Here is a 19,132-nt window from a genome sequence, read left to right as displayed (position 1 = left end):
GGGCTTTTCAGGCCTTAGCTTGAGGCAAGGACTCACGTCAAGTTACCCTGTAGCTCTAGAGCATGACAGGAGGAACTCCCACCCATGCTATGGAAGCACCGTGTTTCCTTAGAGAAACTCCTTTTCTTTCCAGAGGGCTGCCCACAGTGAATCGAGGCCAGTCAAAACAGTGTTATTTAGGTATCTCAGGCTGGCGTGGCTAGAGATTTAAAATGGGAACGCAAGGCTTAGGCATTCAAGTCTTCTTTTCCGGTGAACATGCACCCGGACACCTTCTTATATCTAAGAAGTCCAAAGAGACTCTAGCTACACCCTGGTCCCTTGCTGAATCAACTTTTCTTCACAGAGTGTTCTGCATATATGGAACTCCCTCATCCTTGGAACGTTCTATGTATGCTATAGGGCCGAAGCCTATTCTAAAGTCCTGCAGTGTAAAAGGAAAAACTGTGCTTTGGTTCCAGTAGGAATGCAAGCCTCCTTTCTCCTGTAGGTATGGGGTCATTGGGTACGAGTTCCTAGAGGTAGGCGAAGCAGATTGTGTATCTTAGTGAAGCTCCACAGAGGGCAATGAGGCAGACTTCCATGGCATGTAGGACGTGAGAGAACAGAATCCCTGGAGCTGTTGAAGAGCTGAGTCCACCTAGCTTCCTAAGGAAGGGTGCAGCGAGTTGCCCTACACTCTGATTACATAGAGTGACTGGGAAAGGCTTCTAGGTCTGGATGTTTCTTAGAAGAGCAAAGAAGACTGCTGGTACTCACTGTATTTCTACGAAAAAGGGTGCCTACACGAGGGTGCCTTGTGTCTGGTAAGTGAAGAAACATTCAAGTAAAGCAGAACTTCCAATACGACATAATGGAAACTGCTAAGCGCTTTCGCTTCCGCAAGGCTTTTCAGGCCTTAGCTTGAGGCAAACACTCACGTCGTTTCCCTGTAGCTCTAGAGCAGGACAGCAGGAGCTCCCACCCATGCTATGGAAGCACCGTGTTTCCTTAGAGAAAACTCCTTTTCTTTCGAGAGGGCTGCCTACAGTGACCAGAAGCCAGGTAAAAACAGTGTTATTTAGGATTCTTCAGGGAAGCATGTTTAGAGATTTAACATGGGAAAGCAAGGCTTGTGCCATCAGGTCTCCTTCTCGGGTTAACATGCAGCCGAAACCCTTCTGATTCCTAACAAGTCAATAGAGACTCTAGCCAAACCCTGGTCCCTTGCTGAATCAACTTTTCTTCACAGGGTTTTCTGCATGCATCGAACTCCCTCATTCGTGGAACGCTCTATGTAACCCTTCGGGCCTAAACCTATTCTAAAGTCCTGCAGTGTAACAGGAAAAACTTTGCTTAGATTCCAGTAGGAATGCAAGCCTCCTTTCTCCTGTAGGTATGGGGTCCTTGGGTAAGAGTTCCTAGAAGAAGGCGAAGCAGATTGTGTTTCTTAGTGTAGCTCCAATGAGAGCAATGAGGCAGACTTCCATGGCATGTATGTCGTGAGAGAACAGAATCCCTGGAGCTGTTGAAGAGCTGAGTCCACCTAGCTTTCTAAGAAAGGGTGCAGCGAGTTGCCTTAAACTCTGAATACATAGTGTGACTGGGAAAGTCTTCTAGGTCGGGATGTTTCTTAGAAGGGTAAAGGAGACTGCTGGTACTCACTGTAGTTGTACGAAAAAGGGTGCCTACACTAGGGTGCCTAGTGTCTGGTAGAGTGAAGAAACGTTCAAGTAAAGCAGAACTTCCAATACGACATAATGGAAAATGCTAAGCGCTTTCGCTTCAGCAGGGCTTTTCAGGCCTTAGCTTGAGGCAAGGACTCACGTCAAGTTACCCTGTAGCTCTAGAGCATGACAGGAGGAACTCCCACCCATGCTAGGGAAGCACCGTGTTTCCTTAGAGAAACTCCTTTTCTTTCCAGAGGGCTGCCCACAGTGAATCGAGGCCAGTCAAAACAGTGTTATTTAGGTATCTCAGGCTGGCGTGGCTAGAGATTTAAAATGGGAACGCAAGGCTTAGGCATTCAAGTCTTCTTTTCCGGTGAACATGCACCCGGACACCTTCTTATATCTAAGAAGTCCAAAGAGACTCTAGCTACACCCTGGTCCCTTGCTGAATCAACTTTTCTTCACAGAGTGTTCTGCATATATGGAACTCCCTCATCCTTGGAACGTTCTATGTATGCTATAGGGCCGAAGCCTATTCTAAAGTCCTGCAGTGTAAAAGGAAAAACTGTGCTTTGGTTCCAGTAGGAATGCAAGCCTCCTTTCTCCTGTAGGTACGGGGTCATTGGGTACGAGTTCCTAGAGGTAGGCGAAGCAGATTGTGTATCTTAGTGAAGCTCCACAGAGGGCAATGAGGCAGACTTCCATGGCATGTAGGACGTGAGAGAACAGAATCCCTGGAGCTGTTGAAGAGCTGAGTCCACCTAGCTTCCTAAGGAAGGGTGCAGCGAGTTGCCCTACACTCTGATTACATAGAGTGACTGGGAAAGGCTTCTAGGTCTGGATGTTTCTTAGAAGAGCAAAGAAGACTGCTGGTACTCACTGTATTTCTACGAAAAAGGGTGCCTACACGAGGGTGCCTTGTGTCTGGTAAGTGAAGAAACATTCAAGTAAAGCAGAACTTCCAATACGACATAATGGAAACTGCTAAGCGCTTTCGCTTCCGCAAGGCTTTTCAGGCCTTAGCTTGAGGCAAACACTCACGTCAAGTTTCCCTGTAGCTCTAGAGCAGGACAGCAGGAGCTCCCACCCATGCTATGGAAGCACCGTGTTTCCTTAGAGAAAACTCCTTTTCTTTCGAGAGGGCTGCCTACAGTGACCAGAAGCCAGGTAAAAACAGTGTTATTTAGGATTCTTCAGGGAAGCATGTTTAGAGATTTAACATGGGAAAGCAAGGCTTGTGCCATCAGGTCTCCTTCTCGGGTTAACATGCAGCCCAAACCCTTCTGATTTCTAACAAGTCAATAGAGACTCTAGCCAAACCCTGGTCCCTTGCTGAATCAACTTTTCTTCACAGGGTTTTCTGCATGTATCGAACTCCCTCATTCTTGGAACGCTCTATGTAACCCTTCGGGCCTAAACCTAGTCTAAAGTCCTGCAGTGTAACAGGAAAATCTTTGCTTAGATTCCAGTAGGAATGCAAGCCTCCTTTCTCCTGTAGGTATGGGGTCCTTGGGTAAGAGTTCCTAGAAGAAGGCGAAGCAGATTGTGTTTCTTAGTGTAGCTCCAATGAGAGCAATGAGGCAGACTTCCATGGCATGTAGGACGTGAGAGAACAGAATCCCTGGAGCTGTTGAAGAGCTGAGTCCACCTAGCTTTCTAAGGAAGGGTGCAGCGAGTTGCCTTAAACTCTGAATACATAGTGTGACTGGGAAAGGCTTCTAGGTCGGGATGTTTCTTAGAAGGGTAAAGGAGACTGCTGGTACTCACTGTAGTTGTACGAAAAAGGGTGCCTACACTAGGGTGCCTAGTGTCTGGTAGAGTGAAGAAACGTTCAAGTAAAGCAGAACTTCCAATACGACATAATGGAAAATGCTAAGCGCTTTCGCTTCAGCAGGGCTTTTCAGGCCTTAGCTTGAGGCAAGGACTCACGTCAAGTTACCCTGTAGCTCTAGAGCATGACAGGAGGAACTCCCACCCATGCTATGGAAGCACCGTGTTTCCTTAGAGAAACTCCTTTTCTTTCCAGAGGGTTGCCCACAGTGAATCGAGGCCAGTCAAAACAGTGTTATTTAGGTATCTCAGGCTGGCGTGGCTAGAGATTTAAAATGGGAACGCAAGGCTTAGGCATTCAAGTCTTCTTTTCCGGTGAACATGCACCCGGACACCTTCTTATATCTAAGAAGTCCAAAGAGACTCTAGCTACACCCTGGTCCCTTGCTGAATCAACTTTTCTTCACAGAGTGTTCTGCATATATGGAACTCCCTCATCCTTGGAACGTTCTATGTATGCTATAGGGCCGAAGCCTATTCTAAAGTCCTGCAGTGTAAAAGGAAAAACTGTGCTTTGGTTCCAGTAGGAATGCAAGCCTCCTTTCTCCTGTAGGTACGGGGTCATTGGGTAAGAGTTCCTAGAGGTAGGCGAAGCAGATTGTGTATCTTAGTGAAGCTCCACAGAGGGCAATGAGGCAGACTTCCATGGCATGTAGGACGTGAGAGAACAGAATCCCTGGAGCTGTTGAAGAGCTGAGTCCACCTAGCTTCCTAAGGAAGGGTGCAGCGAGTTGCCCTACACTCTGATTACATAGAGTGACTGGGAAAGGCTTCTAGGTCTGGATGTTTCTTAGAAGAGCAAAGAAGACTGCTGGTACTCACTGTATTTCTACGAAAAAGGGTGCCTACACGAGGGTGCCTTGTGTCTGGTAAGTGAAGAAACATTCAAGTAAAGCAGAACTTCCAATACGACATAATGGAAACTGCTAAGCGCTTTCGCTTCCGCAAGGCTTTTCAGGCCTTAGCTTGAGGCAAACACTCACGTCGTTTCCCTGTAGCTCTAGAGCAGGACAGCAGGAGCTCCCACCCATGCTATGGAAGCACCGTGTTTCCTTAGAGAAAACTCCTTTTCTTTCGAGAGGGCTGCCTACAGTGACCAGAAGCCAGGTAAAAACAGTGTTATTTAGGATTCTTCAGGGAAGCATGTTTAGAGATTTAACATGGGAAAGCAAGGCTTGTGCCATCAGGTCTCCTTCTCGGGTTAACATGCAGCTGAAACCCTTCTGATTTCTAACAAGTCAATAGAGACTCTAGCCAAACCCTGGTCCCTTGCTGAATCAACTTTTCTTCACAGGGTTTTCTGCATGTATCGAACTCCCTCATTCTTGGAACGCTCTATGTAACCCTTCGGGCCTAAACCTAGTCTAAAGTCCTGCAGTGTAACAGGAAAAACTTTGCTTAGATTCCAGTAGGAATGCAAGCCTCCTTTCTCCTGTAGGTATGGGGTCCTTGGGTAAGAGTTCCTAGAAGAAGGCGAAGCAGATTGTGTTTCTTAGTGTAGCTCCAATGAGAGCAATGAGGCAGACTTCCATGGCATGTAGGACGTGAGAGAACAGAATCCCTGGAGCTGTTGAAGAGCTGAGTCCACCTAGCTTCCTAAGGAAGGGTGCAGCGAGTTGCCCTACACTCTGATTACATAGAGTGACTGGGAAAGGCTTCTAGGTCTGGATGTTTCTTAGAAGAGCAAAGAAGACTGCTGGTACTCACTGTATTTCTACGAAAAAGGGTGCCTACACGAGGGTGCCTTGTGTCTGGTAAGTGAAGAAACATTCAAGTAAAGCAGAACTTGGAATACGACATAATGGAAACTGCTAAGCGCTTCCGCTTCCGCAAGGCTTTTCAGGCCTTAGCTTGAGGCAAACACTCACGTCAAGTTTCCCTGTAGCTCTAGAGCAGGACAGCAGGAGCTCCCACCCATGCTATGGAAGCACCGTGTTTCCTTAGAGAAAACTCCTTTTCTTTCGAGAGGGCTGCCTACAGTGACCAGAAGCCAGGTAAAAACAGTGTTATTTAGGATTCTTCAGGGAAGCATGTTTAGAGATTTAACATGGGAAAGCAAGGCTTGTGCCATCAGGTCTCCTTCTCGGGTTAACATGCAGCCGAAACCCTTCTGATTCCTAACAAGTCAATAGAGACTCTAGCCAAACCCTGGTCCCTTGCTGAATCAACTTTTCTTCACAGGGTTTTCTGCATGCATCGAACTCCCTCATTCGTGGAACGCTCTATGTAACCCTTCGGGCCTAAACCTAGTCTAAAGTCCTGCAGTGTAACAGGAAAAACTTTGCTTAGATTCCAGTAGGAATGCAAGCCTCCTTTCTCCTGTAGGTATGGGGTCCTTGGGTAAGAGTTCCTAGAAGAAGGCGAAGCAGATTGTGTTTCTTAGTGTAGCTCCAATGAGAGCAATGAGGCAGACTTCCATGGCATGTATGTCGTGAGAGAACAGAATCCCTGGAGCTGTTGAAGAGCTGAGTCCACCTAGCTTTCTAAGGAAGGGTGCAGCGAGTTGCCTTAAACTCTGAATACATAGTGTGACTGGGAAAGGCTTCTAGGTCGGGATGTTTCTTAGAAGGGTAAAGGAGACTGCTGGTACTCACTGTAGTTGTACGAAAAAGGGTGCCTACACTAGGGTGCCTAGTGTCTGGTAGAGTGAAGAAACGTTCAAGTAAAGCAGAACTTCCAATACGACATAATGGAAAATGCTAAGCGCTTTCGCTTCAGCAGGGCTTTTCAGGCCTTAGCTTGAGGCAAGGACTCACGTCAAGTTACCCTGTAGCTCTAGAGCATGACAGGAGGAACTCCCACCCATGCTAGGGATGCACCGTGTTTCCTTAGAGAAACTCCTTTTCTTTCCAGAGGGCTGCCCACAGTGAATCGAGGCCAGTCAAAACAGTGTTATTTAGGTATCTCAGGCTGGCGTGGCTAGAGATTTAAAATGGGAACGCAAGGCTTAGGCATTCAAGTCTTCTTTTCCGGTGAACATGCACCCGGACACCTTCTTATGTCTAAGAAGTCCAAAGAGACTCTAGCTACACCCTGGTCCCTTGCTGAATCAACTTTTCTTCACAGAGTGTTCTGCATATATGGAACTCCCTCATCCTTGGAACGTTCTATGTATGCTATAGGGCCGAAGCCTATTCTAAAGTCCTGCAGTGTAAAAGGAAAAACTGTGCTTTGGTTCCAGTAGGAATGCAAGCCTCCTTTCTCCTGTAGGTACGGGGTCATTGGGTAAGAGTTCCTAGAGGTAGGCGAAGCAGATTGTGTATCTTAGTGAAGCTCCACAGAGGGCAATGAGGCAGACTTCCATGGCATGTAGGACGTGAGAGAACAGAATCCCTGGAGCTGTTGAAGAGCTGAGTCCACCTAGCTTCCTAAGGAAGGGTGCAGCGAGTTGCCCTACACTCTGATTACATAGAGTGACTGGGAAAGGCTTCTAGGTCTGGATGTTTCTTAGAAGAGCAAAGAAGACTGCTGGTACTCACTGTATTTCTACGAAAAAGGGTGCCTACACGAGGGTGCCTTGTGTCTGGTAAGTGAAGAAACATTCAAGTAAAGCAGAACTTCCAATACGACATAATGGAAACTGCTAAGCGCTTCCGCTTCCGCAAGGCTTTTCAGGCCTTAGCTTGAGGCAAACACTCACGTCAAGTTTCCCTGTAGCTCTAGAGCAGGACAGCAGGAGCTCCCACCCATGCTATGGAAGCACCGTGTTTCCTTAGAGAAAACTCCTTTTCTTTCGAGAGGGCTGCCTACAGTGACCAGAAGCCAGGTAAAAACAGTGTTATTTAGGATTCTTCAGGGAAGCATGTTTAGAGATTTAACATGGGAAAGCAAGGCTTGTGCCATCAGGTCTCCTTCTCGGGTTAACATGCAGCCGAAACCCTTCTGATTCCTAACAAGTCAATAGAGACTCTAGCCAAACCCTGGTCCCTTGCTGAATCAACTTTTCTTCACAGGGTTTTCTGCATGCATCGAACTCCCTCATTCGTGGAACGCTCTATGTAACCCTTCGGGCCTAAACCTAGTCTAAAGTCCTGCAGTGTAACAGGAAAAACTTTGCTTAGATTCCAGTAGGAATGCAAGCCTCCTTTCTCCTGTAGGTATGGGGTCCTTGGGTAAGAGTTCCTAGAAGAAGGCGAAGCAGATTGTGTTTCTTAGTGTAGCTCCAATGAGAGCAATGAGGCAGACTTCCATGGCATGTATGTCGTTAGAGAACAGAATCCCTGGAGCTGTTGAAGAGCTGAGTCCACCTAGCTTTCTAAGGAAGGGTGCAGCGAGTTGCCTTAAACTCTGAATACATAGTGTGACTGGGAAAGGCTTCTAGGTCGGGATGTTTCTTAGAAGGGTAAAGGAGACTGCTGGTACTCACTGTAGTTGTACGAAAAAGGGTGCCTACACTAGGGTGCCTAGTGTCTGGTAGAGTGAAGAAACGTTCAAGTAAAGCAGAACTTCCAATACGACATAATGGAAAATGCTAAGCGCTTTCGCTTCAGCAGGGCTTTTCAGGCCTTAGCTTGAGGCAAGGACTCACGTCAAGTTACCCTGTAGCTCTAGAGCATGACAGGAGGAACTCCCACCCATGCTATGGAAGCACCGTGTTTCCTTAGAGAAACTCCTTTTCTTTCCAGAGGGCTGCCCACAGTGAATCGAGGCCAGTCAAAACAGTGTTATTTAGGTATCTCAGGCTGGCGTGGCTAGAGATTTAAAATGGGAACGCAAGGCTTAGGCATTCAAGTCTTCTTTTCCGGTGAACATGCACCCGGACACCTTCTTATGTCTAAGAAGTCCAAAGAGACTCTAGCTACACCCTGGTCCCTTGCTGAATCAACTTTTCTTCACAGAGTGTTCTGCATACATGGAACTCCCTCATCCTTGGAACGTTCTATGTATGCTATAGGGCCGAAGCCTATTCTAAAGTCCTGCAGTGTAAAAGGAAAAACTGTGCTTTGGTTCCAGTAGGAATGCAAGCCTCCTTTCTCCTGTAGGTATGGGGTCATTGGGTACGAGTTCCTAGAGGTAGGCGAAGCAGATTGTGTATCTTAGTGAAGCTCCACAGAGGGCAATGAGGCAGACTTCCATGGCATGTAGGACGTGAGAGAACAGAATCCCTGGAGCTGTTGAAGAGCTGAGTCCACCTAGCTTCCTAAGGAAGGGTGCAGCGAGTTGCCCTACACTCTGATTACATAGAGTAACTGGGAAAGGCTTCTAGGTCTGGATGTTTCTTAGAAGAGCAAAGAAGACTGCTGGTACTCACTGTATTTCTACGAAAAAAGGGTGCCTACACGAGGGTGCCTTGTGTCTGGTAAGTGAAGAAACATTCAAGTAAAGCAGAACTTCCAATACGACATAATGGAAACTGCTAAGCGCTTTCGCTTCCGCAAGGCTTTTCAGGCCTTAGCTTGAGGCAAACACTCACGTCAAGTTTCCCTGTAGCTCTAGAGCAGGACAGCAGGAGCTCCCACCCATGCTATGGAAGCACCGTGTTTCCTTAGAGAAAACTCCTTTTCTTTCGAGAGGGCTGCCTACAGTGACCAGAAGCCAGGTAAAAACAGTGTTATTTAGGATTCTTCAGGGAAGCATGTTTAGAGATTTAACATGGGAAAGCAAGGCTTGTGCCATCAGGTCTCCTTCTCGGGTTAACATGCAGCCCAAACCCTTCTGATTTCTAACAAGTCAATAGAGACTCTAGCCAAACCCTGGTCCCTTGCTGAATCAACTTTTCTTCACAGGGTTTTCTGCATGTATCGAACTCCCTCATTCTTGGAACGCTCTATGTAACCCTTCGGGCCTAAACCTAGTCTAAAGTCCTGCAGTGTAACAGGAAAAACTTTGCTTAGATTCCAGTAGGAATGCAAGCCTCCTTTCTCCTGTAGGTATGGGGTCCTTGGGTAAGAGTTCCTAGAAGAAGGCGAAGCAGATTGTGTTTCTTAGTGTAGCTCCAATGAGAGCAATGAGGCAGACTTCCATGGCATGTAGGACGTGAGAGAACAGAATCCCTGGAGCTGTTGAAGAGCTGAGTCCACCTAGCTTTCTAAGGAAGGGTGCAGCGAGTTGCCTTAAACTCTGAATACATAGTGTGACTGGGAAAGGCTTCTAGGTCGGGATGTTTCTTAGAAGGGTAAAGGAGACTGCTGGTACTCACTGTAGTTGTACGAAAAAGGGTGCCTACACTAGGGTGCCTAGTGTCTGGTAGAGTGAAGAAACGTTCAAGTAAAGCAGAACTTCCAATACGACATAATGGAAAATGCTAAGCGCTTTCGCTTCAGCAGGGCTTTTCAGGCCTTAGCTTGAGGCAAGGACTCACGTCAAGTTACCCTGTAGCTCTAGAGCATGACAGGAGGAACTCCCACCCATGCTATGGAAGCACCGTGTTTCCTTAGAGAAACTCCTTTTCTTTCCAGAGGGCTGCCCACAGTGAATCGAGGCCAGTCAAAACAGTGTTATTTAGGTATCTCAGGCTGGCGTGGCTAGAGATTTAAAATGGGAACGCAAGGCTTAGGCATTCAAGTCTTCTTTTCCGGTGAACATGCACCCGGACACCTTCTTATATCTAAGAAGTCCAAAGAGACTCTAGCTACACCCTGGTCCCTTGCTGAATCAACTTTTCTTCACAGAGTGTTCTGCATATATGGAACTCCCTCATCCTTGGAACGTTCTATGTATGCTATAGGGCCGAAGCCTATTCTAAAGTCCTGCAGTGTAAAAGGAAAAACTGTGCTTTGGTTCCAGTAGGAATGCAAGCCTCCTTTCTCCTGTAGGTATGGGGTCATTGGGTACGAGTTCCTAGAGGTAGGCGAAGCAGATTGTGTATCTTAGTGAAGCTCCACAGAGGGCAATGAGGCAGACTTCCATGGCATGTAGGACGTGAGAGAACAGAATCCCTGGAGCTGTTGAAGAGCTGAGTCCACCTAGCTTCCTAAGGAAGGGTGCAGCGAGTTGCCCTACACTCTGATTACATAGAGTGACTGGGAAAGGCTTCTAGGTCTGGATGTTTCTTAGAAGAGCAAAGAAGACTGCTGGTACTCACTGTATTTCTACGGAAAAGGGTGCCTACACGAGGGTGCCTTGTGTCTGGTAAGTGAAGAAACATTCAAGTAAAGCAGAACTTCCAATACGACATAATGGAAACTGCTAAGCGCTTTCGCTTCCGCAAGGCTTTTCAGGCCTTAGCTTGAGGCAAACACTCACGTCAAGTTTCCCTGTAGCTCTAGAGCAGGACAGCAGGAGCTCCCACCCATGCTATGGAAGCACCGTGTTTCCTTAGAGAAAACTCCTTTTCTTTCGAGAGGGCTGCCTACAGTGACCAGAAGCCAGGTAAAAACAGTGTTATTTAGGATTCTTCAGGGAAGCATGTTTAGAGATTTAACATGGGAAAGCAAGGCTTGTGCCATCAGGTCTCCTTCTCGGGTTAACATGCAGCCCAAACCCTTCTGATTTCTAACAAGTCAATAGAGACTCTAGCCAAACCCTGGTCCCTTGCTGAATCAACTTTTCTTCACAGGGTTTTCTGCATGTATCGAACTCCCTCATTCTTGGAACGCTCTATGTAACCCTTCGGGCCTAAACCTAGTCTAAAGTCCTGCAGTGTAACAGGAAAAACTTTGCTTAGATTCCAGTAGGAATGCAAGCCTCCTTTCTCCTGTAGGTATGGGGTCCTTGGGTAAGAGTTCCTAGAAGAAGGCGAAGCAGATTGTGTTTCTTAGTGTAGCTCCAATGAGAGCAATGAGGCAGACTTCCATGGCATGTAGGACGTGAGAGAACAGAATCCCTGGAGCTGTTGAAGAGCTGAGTCCACCTAGCTTTCTAAGGAAGGGTGCAGCGAGTTGCCTTAAACTCTGAATACATAGTGTGACTGGGAAAGGCTTCTAGGTCGGGATGTTTCTTAGAAGGGTAAAGGAGACTGCTGGTACTCACTGTAGTTGTACGAAAAAGGGTGCCTACACTAGGGTGCCTAGTGTCTGGTAGAGTGAAGAAACGTTCAAGTAAAGCAGAACTTCCAATATGACATAATGGAAAATGCTAAGCGCTTTCGCTTCAGCAGGGCTTTTCAGGCCTTAGCTTGAGGCAAGGACTCACGTCAAGTTACCCTGTAGCTCTAGAGCATGACAGGAGGAACTCCCACCCATGCTATGGAAGCACCGTGTTTCCTTAGAGAAACTCCTTTTCTTTCCAGAGGGCTGCCCACAGTGAATCGAGGCCAGTCAAAACAGTGTTATTTAGGTATCTCAGGCTGGCGTGGCTAGAGATTTAAAATGGGAACGCAAGGCTTAGGCATTCAAGTCTTCTTTTCCGGTGAACATGCACCCGGACACCTTCTTATATCTAAGAAGTCCAAAGAGACTCTAGCTACACCCTGGTCCCTTGCTGAATCAACTTTTCTTCACAGAGTGTTCTGCATATATGGAACTCCCTCATCCTTGGAACGTTCTATGTATGCTATAGGGCCGAAGCCTATTCTAAAGTCCTGCAGTGTAAAAGGAAAAACTGTGCTTTGGTTCCAGTAGGAATGCAAGCCTCCTTTCTCCTGTAGGTATGGGGTCATTGGGTACGAGTTCCTAGAGGTAGGCGAAGCAGATTGTGTATCTTAGTGAAGCTCCACAGAGGGCAATGAGGCAGACTTCCATGGCATGTAGGACGTGAGAGAACAGAATCCCTGGAGCTGTTGAAGAGCTGAGTCCACCTAGCTTCCTAAGGAAGGGTGCAGCGAGTTGCCCTACACTCTGATTACATAGAGTGACTGGGAAAGGCTTCTAGGTCTGGATGTTTCTTAGAAGAGCAAAGAAGACTGCTGGTACTCACTGTATTTCTACGAAAAAGGGTGCCTACACGAGGGTGCCTTGTGTCTGGTAAGTGAAGAAACATTCAAGTAAAGCAGAACTTCCAATACGACATAATGGAAACTGCTAAGCGCTTTCGCTTCCGCAAGGCTTTTCAGGCCTTAGCTTGAGGCAAACACTCACGTCGTTTCCCTGTAGTTCTAGAGCAGGACAGCAGGAGCTCCCACCCATGCTATGGAAGCACCGTGTTTCCTTAGAGAAAACTCCTTTTCTTTCGAGAGGGCTGCCTACAGTGACCAGAAGCCAGGTAAAAACAGTGTTATTTAGGATTCTTCAGGGAAGCATGTTTAGAGATTTAACATGGGAAAGCAAGGCTTGTGCCATCAGGTCTCCTTCTCGGGTTAACATGCAGCCGAAACCCTTCTGATTCCTAACAAGTCAATAGAGACTCTAGCCAAACCCTGGTCCCTTGCTGAATCAACTTTTCTTCACAGGGTTTTCTGCATGCATCGAACTCCCTCATTCGTGGAACGCTCTATGTAACCCTTCGGGCCTAAACCTAGTCTAAAGTCCTGCAGTGTAACAGGAAAAACTTTGCTTAGATTCCAGTAGGAATGCAAGCCTCCTTTCTCCTGTAGGTATGGGGTCCTTGGGTAAGAGTTCCTAGAAGAAGGCGAAGCAGATTGTGTTTCTTAGTGTAGCTCCAATGAGAGCAATGAGGCAGACTTCCATGGCATGTATGTCGTGAGAGAACAGAATCCCTGGAGCTGTTGAAGAGCTGAGTCCACCTAGCTTTCTAAGGAAGGGTGCAGCGAGTTGCCTTAAACTCTGAATACATAGTGTGACTGGGAAAGGCTTCTAGGTCGGGATGTTTCTTAGAAGGGTAAAGGAGACTGCTGGTACTCACTGTAGTTGTACGAAAAAGGGTGCCTACACTAGGGTGCCTAGTGTCTGGTAGAGTGAAGAAACGTTCAAGTAAAGCAGAACTTCCAATACGACATAATGGAAAATGCTAAGCGCTTTCGCTTCAGCAGGGCTTTTCAGGCCTTAGCTTGAGGCAAGGACTCACGTCAAGTTACCCTGTAGCTCTAGAGCATGACAGGAGGAACTCCCACCCATGCTAGGGAAGCACCGTGTTTCCTTAGAGAAACTCCTTTTCTTTCCAGAGGGCTGCCCACAGTGAATCGAGGCCAGTCAAAACAGTGTTATTTAGGTATCTCAGGCTGGCGTGGCTAGAGATTTAAAATGGGAACGCAAGGCTTAGGCATTCAAGTCTTCTTTTCCGGTGAACATGCACCCGGACACCTTCTTATATCTAAGAAGTCCAAAGAGACTCTAGCTACACCCTGGTCCCTTGCTGAATCAACTTTTCTTCACAGAGTGTTCTGCATATATGGAACTCCCTCATCCTTGGAACGTTCTATGTATGCTATAGGGCCGAAGCCTATTCTAAAGTCCTGCAGTGTAAAAGGAAAAACTGTGCTTTGGTTCCAGTAGGAATGCAAGCCTCCTTTCTCCTGTAGGTATGGGGTCATTGGGTACGAGTTCCTAGAGGTAGGCGAAGCAGATTGTGTATCTTAGTGAAGCTCCACAGAGGGCAATGAGGCAGACTTCCATGGCATGTAGGACGTGAGAGAACAGAATCCCTGGAGCTGTTGAAGAGCTGAGTCCACCTAGCTTCCTAAGGAAGGGTGCAGCGAGTTGCCCTACACTCTGATTACATAGAGTGACTGGGAAAGGCTTCTAGGTCTGGATGTTTCTTAGAAGAGCAAAGAAGACTGCTGGTACTCACTGTATTTCTACGAAAAAGGGTGCCTACACGAGGGTGCCTTGTGTCTGGTAAGTGAAGAAACATTCAAGTAAAGCAGAACTTCCAATACGACATAATGGAAACTGCTAAGCGCTTTCGCTTCCGCAAGGCTTTTCAGGCCTTAGCTTGAGGCAAACACTCACGTCAAGTTTCCCTGTAGCTCTAGAGCAGGACAGCAGGAGCTCCCACCCATGCTATGGAAGCACCGTGTTTCCTTAGAGAAAACTCCTTTTCTTTCGAGAGGGCTGCCTACAGTGACCAGAAGCCAGGTAAAAACAGTGTTATTTAGGATTCTTCAGGGAAGCATGTTTAGAGATTTAACATGGGAAAGCAAGGCTTGTGCCATCAGGTCTCCTTCTCGGGTTAACATGCAGCCCAAACCCTTCTGATTTCTAACAAGTCAATAGAGACTCTAGCCAAACCCTGGTCCCTTGCTGAATCAACTTTTCTTCACAGGGTTTTCTGCATGTATCGAACTCCCTCATTCTTGGAACGCTCTATGTAACCCTTCGGGCCTAAACCTAGTCTAAAGTCCTGCAGTGTAACAGGAAAAACTTTGCTTAGATTCCAGTAGGAATGCAAGCCTCCTTTCTCCTGTAGGTATGGGGTCCTTGGGTAAGAGTTCCTAGAAGAAGGCGAAGCAGATTGTGTTTCTTAGTGTAGCTCCAATGAGAGCAATGAGGCAGACTTCCATGGCATGTAGGACGTGAGAGAACAGAATCCCTGGAGCTGTTGAAGAGCTGAGTCCACCTAGCTTTCTAAGGAAGGGTGCAGCGAGTTGCCTTAAACTCTGAATACATAGTGTGACTGGGAAAGGCTTCTAGGTCGGGATGTTTCTTAGAAGGGTAAAGGAGACTGCTGGTACTCACTGTAGTTGTACGAAAAAGGGTGCCTACACTAGGGTGCCTAGTGTCTGGTAGAGTGAAGAAACGTTCAAGTAAAGCCGAACTTCCAATACGACATAATGGAAAATGCTAAGCGCTTTCGCTTCAGCAGGGCTTTTCAGGCCTTAGCTTGAGGCAAGGACTCACGTAAAGTTACCCTGTAGCTCTAGAGCATGACAGGAGGAACTCCCACCCATGCTATGGAAGCACCGTGTTTCCTTAGAGAAACTCCTTTTCTTTCCAGAGGGCTGCCCACAGTGAATCGAGGCCAGTCAAAACAGTGTTATTTAGGTATCTCAGGCTGGCGTGGCTAGAGATTTAAAATGGGAACGCAAGGCTTAGGCATTCAAGTCTTCTTTTCCGGTGAACATGCACCCGGACACCTTCTTATATCTAAGAAGTCCAAAGAGACTCTAGCTACACCCTGGTCCCTTGCTGAATCAACTTTTCTTCACAGAGTGTTCTGCATATATGGAACTCCCTCATCCTTGGAACGTTCTATGTATGCTATAGGGCCGAAGCCTATTCTAAAGTCCTGCAGTGTAAAAGGAAAAACTGTGCTTTGGTTCCAGTAGGAATGCAAGCCTCCTTTCTCCTGTAGGTATGGGGTCATTGGGTACGAGTTCCTAGAGGTAGGCGAAGCAGATTGTGTATCTTAGTGAAGCTCCACAGAGGGCAATGAGGCAGACTTCCATGGCATGTAGGACGTGAGAGAACAGAATCCCTGGAGCTGTTGAAGAGCTGAGTCCACCTAGCTTCCTAAGGAAGGGTGCAGCGAGTTGCCCTACACTCTGATTACATAGAGTGACTGGGAAAGGCTTCTAGGTCTGGATGTTTCTTAGAAGAGCAAAGAAGACTGCTGGTACTCACTGTATTTCTACGGAAAAGGGTGCCTACACGAGGGTGCCTTGTGTCTGGTAAGTGAAGAAACATTCAAGTAAAGCAGAACTTCCAATACGACATAATGGAAACTGCTAAGCGCTTTCGCTTCCGCAAGGCTTTTCAGGCCTTAGCTTGAGGCAAACACTCACGTCAAGTTTCCCTGTAGCTCTAGAGCAGGACAGCAGGAGCTCCCACCCATGCTATGGAAGCACCGTGTTTCCTTAGAGAAAACTCCTTTTCTTTCGAGAGGGCTGCCTACAGTGACCAGAAGCCAGGTAAAAACAGTGTTATTTAGGATTCTTCAGGGAAGCATGTTTAGAGATTTAACATGGGAAAGCAAGGCTTGTGCCATCAGGTCTCCTTCTCGGGTTAACATGCAGCCCAAACCCTTCTGATTTCTAACAAGTCAATAGAGACTCTAGCCAAACCCTGGTCCCTTGCTGAATCAACTTTTCTTCACAGGGTTTTCTGCATGTATCGAACTCCCTCATTCTTGGAACGCTCTATGTAACCCTTCGGGCCTAAACCTAGTCTAAAGTCCTGCAGTGTAACAGGAAAAACTTTGCTTAGATTCCAGTAGGAATGCAAGCCTCCTTTCTCCTGTAGGTATGGGGTCCTTGGGTAAGAGTTCCTAGAAGAAGGCGAAGCAGATTGTGTTTCTTAGTGTAGCTCCAATGAGAGCAATGAGGCAGACTTCCATGGCATGTAGGACGTGAGAGAACAGAATCCCTGGAGCTGTTGAAGAGCTGAGTCCACCTAGCTTTCTAAGGAAGGGTGCAGCGAGTTGCCTTAAACTCTGAATACATAGTGTGACTGGGAAAGGCTTCTAGGTCGGGATGTTTCTTAGAAGGGTAAAGGAGACTGCTGGTACTCACTGTAGTTGTACGAAAAAGGGTGCCTACACTAGGGTGCCTAGTGTCTGGTAGAGTGAAGAAACGTTCAAGTAAAGCAGAACTTCCAATATGACATAATGGAAAATGCTAAGCGCTTTCGCTTCAGCAGGGCTTTTCAGGCCTTAGCTTGAGGCAAGGACTCACGTCAAGTTACCCTGTAGCTCTAGAGCATGACAGGAGGAACTCCCACCCATGCTATGGAAGCACCGTGTTTCCTTAGAGAAACTCCTTTTCTTTCCAGAGGGCTGCCCACAGTGAATCGAGGCCAGTCAAAACAGTGTTATTTAGGTATCTCAGGCTGGCGTGGCTAGAGATTTAAAATGGGAACGCAAGGCTTAGGCATTCAAGTCTTCTTTTCCGGTGAACATGCACCCGGACACCTTCTTATATCTAAGAAGTCCAAAGAGACTCTAGCTACACCCTGGTCCCTTGCTGAATCAACTTTTCTTCACAGAGTGTTCTGCATATATGGAACTCCCTCATCCTTGGAACGTTCTATGTATGCTATAGGGCCGAAGCCTATTCTAAAGTCCTGCAGTGTAAAAGGAAAAACTGTGCTTTGGTTCCAGTAGGAATGCAAGCCTCCTTTCTCCTGTAGGTATGGGGTCATTGGGTACGAGTTCCTAGAGGTAGGCGAAGCAGATTGTGTATCTTAGTGAAGCTCCACAGAGGGCAATGAGGCAGACTTCCATGGCATGTAGGACGTGAGAGAACAGAATCCCTGGAGCTGTTGAAGAGCTGAGTCCACCTAGCTTCCTAAGGAAGGGTGCAGCGAGTTGCCCTACACTCTGATTACATAGAGTGACTGGGAAAGGCTTCTAGGTCTGGATGTTTCTTAGAAGAGCAAAGAAGACTGCTGGTACTCACTGTATTTCTACGAAAAAGGGTGCCTACACGAGGGTGCCTTGTGTCTGGTAAGTGAAGAAACATTCAAGTAAAGCAGAACTTCCAATACGACATAATGGAAACTGCTAAGCGCTTTCGCTTCCGCAAGGCTTTTCAGGCCTTAGCTTGAGGCAAACACTCACGTCGTTTCCCTGTAGTTCTAGAGCAGGACAGCAGGAGCTCCCACCCATGCTATGGAAGCACCGTGTTTCCTTAGAGAAAACTCCTTTTCTTTCGAGAGGGCTGCCTACAGTGACCAGAAGCCAGGTAAAAACAGTGTTATTTAGGATTCTTCAGGGAAGCATGTTTAGAGATTTAACATGGGAAAGCAAGGCTTGTGCCATCAGGTCTCCTTCTCGGGTTAACATGCAGCCGAAACCCTTCTGATTCCTAACAAGTCAATAGAGACTCTAGCCAAACCCTGGTCCCTTGCTGAATCAACTTTTCTTCACAGGGTTTTCTGCATGCATCGAACTCCCTCATTCGTGGAACGCTCTATGTAACCCTTCGGGCCTAAACCTAGTCTAAAGTCCTGCAGTGTAACAGGAAAAACTTTGCTTAGATTCCAGTAGGAATGCAAGCCTCCTTTCTCCTGTAGGTATGGGGTCCTTGGGTAAGAGTTCCTAGAAGAAGGCGAAGCAGATTGTGTTTCTTAGTGTAGCTCCAATGAGAGCAATGAGGCAGACTTCCATGGCATGTATGTCGTGAGAGAACAGAATCCCTGGAGCTGTTGAAGAGCTGAGTCCACCTAGCTTTCTAAGGAAGGGTGCAGCGAGTTGCCTTAAACTCTGAATACATAGTGTGACTGGGAAAGGCTTCTAGGTCGGGATGTTTCTTAGAAGGGTAAAGGAGACTGCTGGTACTCACTGTAGTTGTACGAAAAAGGGTGCCTACACTAGGGTGCCTAGTGTCTGGTAGAGTGAAGAAACGTTCAAGTAAAGCAGAACTTCCAATACGACATAATGGAAAATGCTAAGCGCTTTCGCTTCAGCAGGGCTTTTCAGGCCTTAGCTTGAGGCAAGGACTCACGTCAAGTTACCCTGTAGCTCTAGAGCATGACAGGAGGAACTCCCACCCATGCTAGGGAAGCACCGTGTTTCCTTAGAGAAACTCCTTTTCTTTCCAGAGGGCTGCCCACAGTGAATCGAGGCCAGTCAAAACAGTGTTATTTAGGTATCTCAGGCTGGCGTGGCTAGAGATTTAAAATGGGAACGCAAGGCTTAGGCATTCAAGTCTTCTTTTCCGGTGAACATGCACCCGGACACCTTCTTATATCTAAGAAGTCCAAAGAGACTCTAGCTACACCCTGGTCCCTTGCTGAATCAACTTTTCTTCACAGAGTGTTCTGCATATATGGAACTCCCTCATCCTTGGAACGTTCTATGTATGCTATAGGGCCGAAGCCTATTCTAAAGTCCTGCAGTGTAAAAGGAAAAACTGTGCTTTGGTTCCAGTAGGAATGCAAGCCTCCTTTCTCCTGTAGGTATGGGGTCATTGGGTACGAGTTCCTAGAGGTAGGCGAAGC

Source organism: Balaenoptera physalus (assembly GCF_965194825.1).
Source record: "Balaenoptera physalus genome assembly, chromosome: 21".
NCBI classification, from domain to species: Eukaryota; Metazoa; Chordata; class Mammalia; order Artiodactyla; family Balaenopteridae; genus Balaenoptera; species Balaenoptera physalus.
This window is presented reverse-complemented; position numbering follows the sequence as displayed.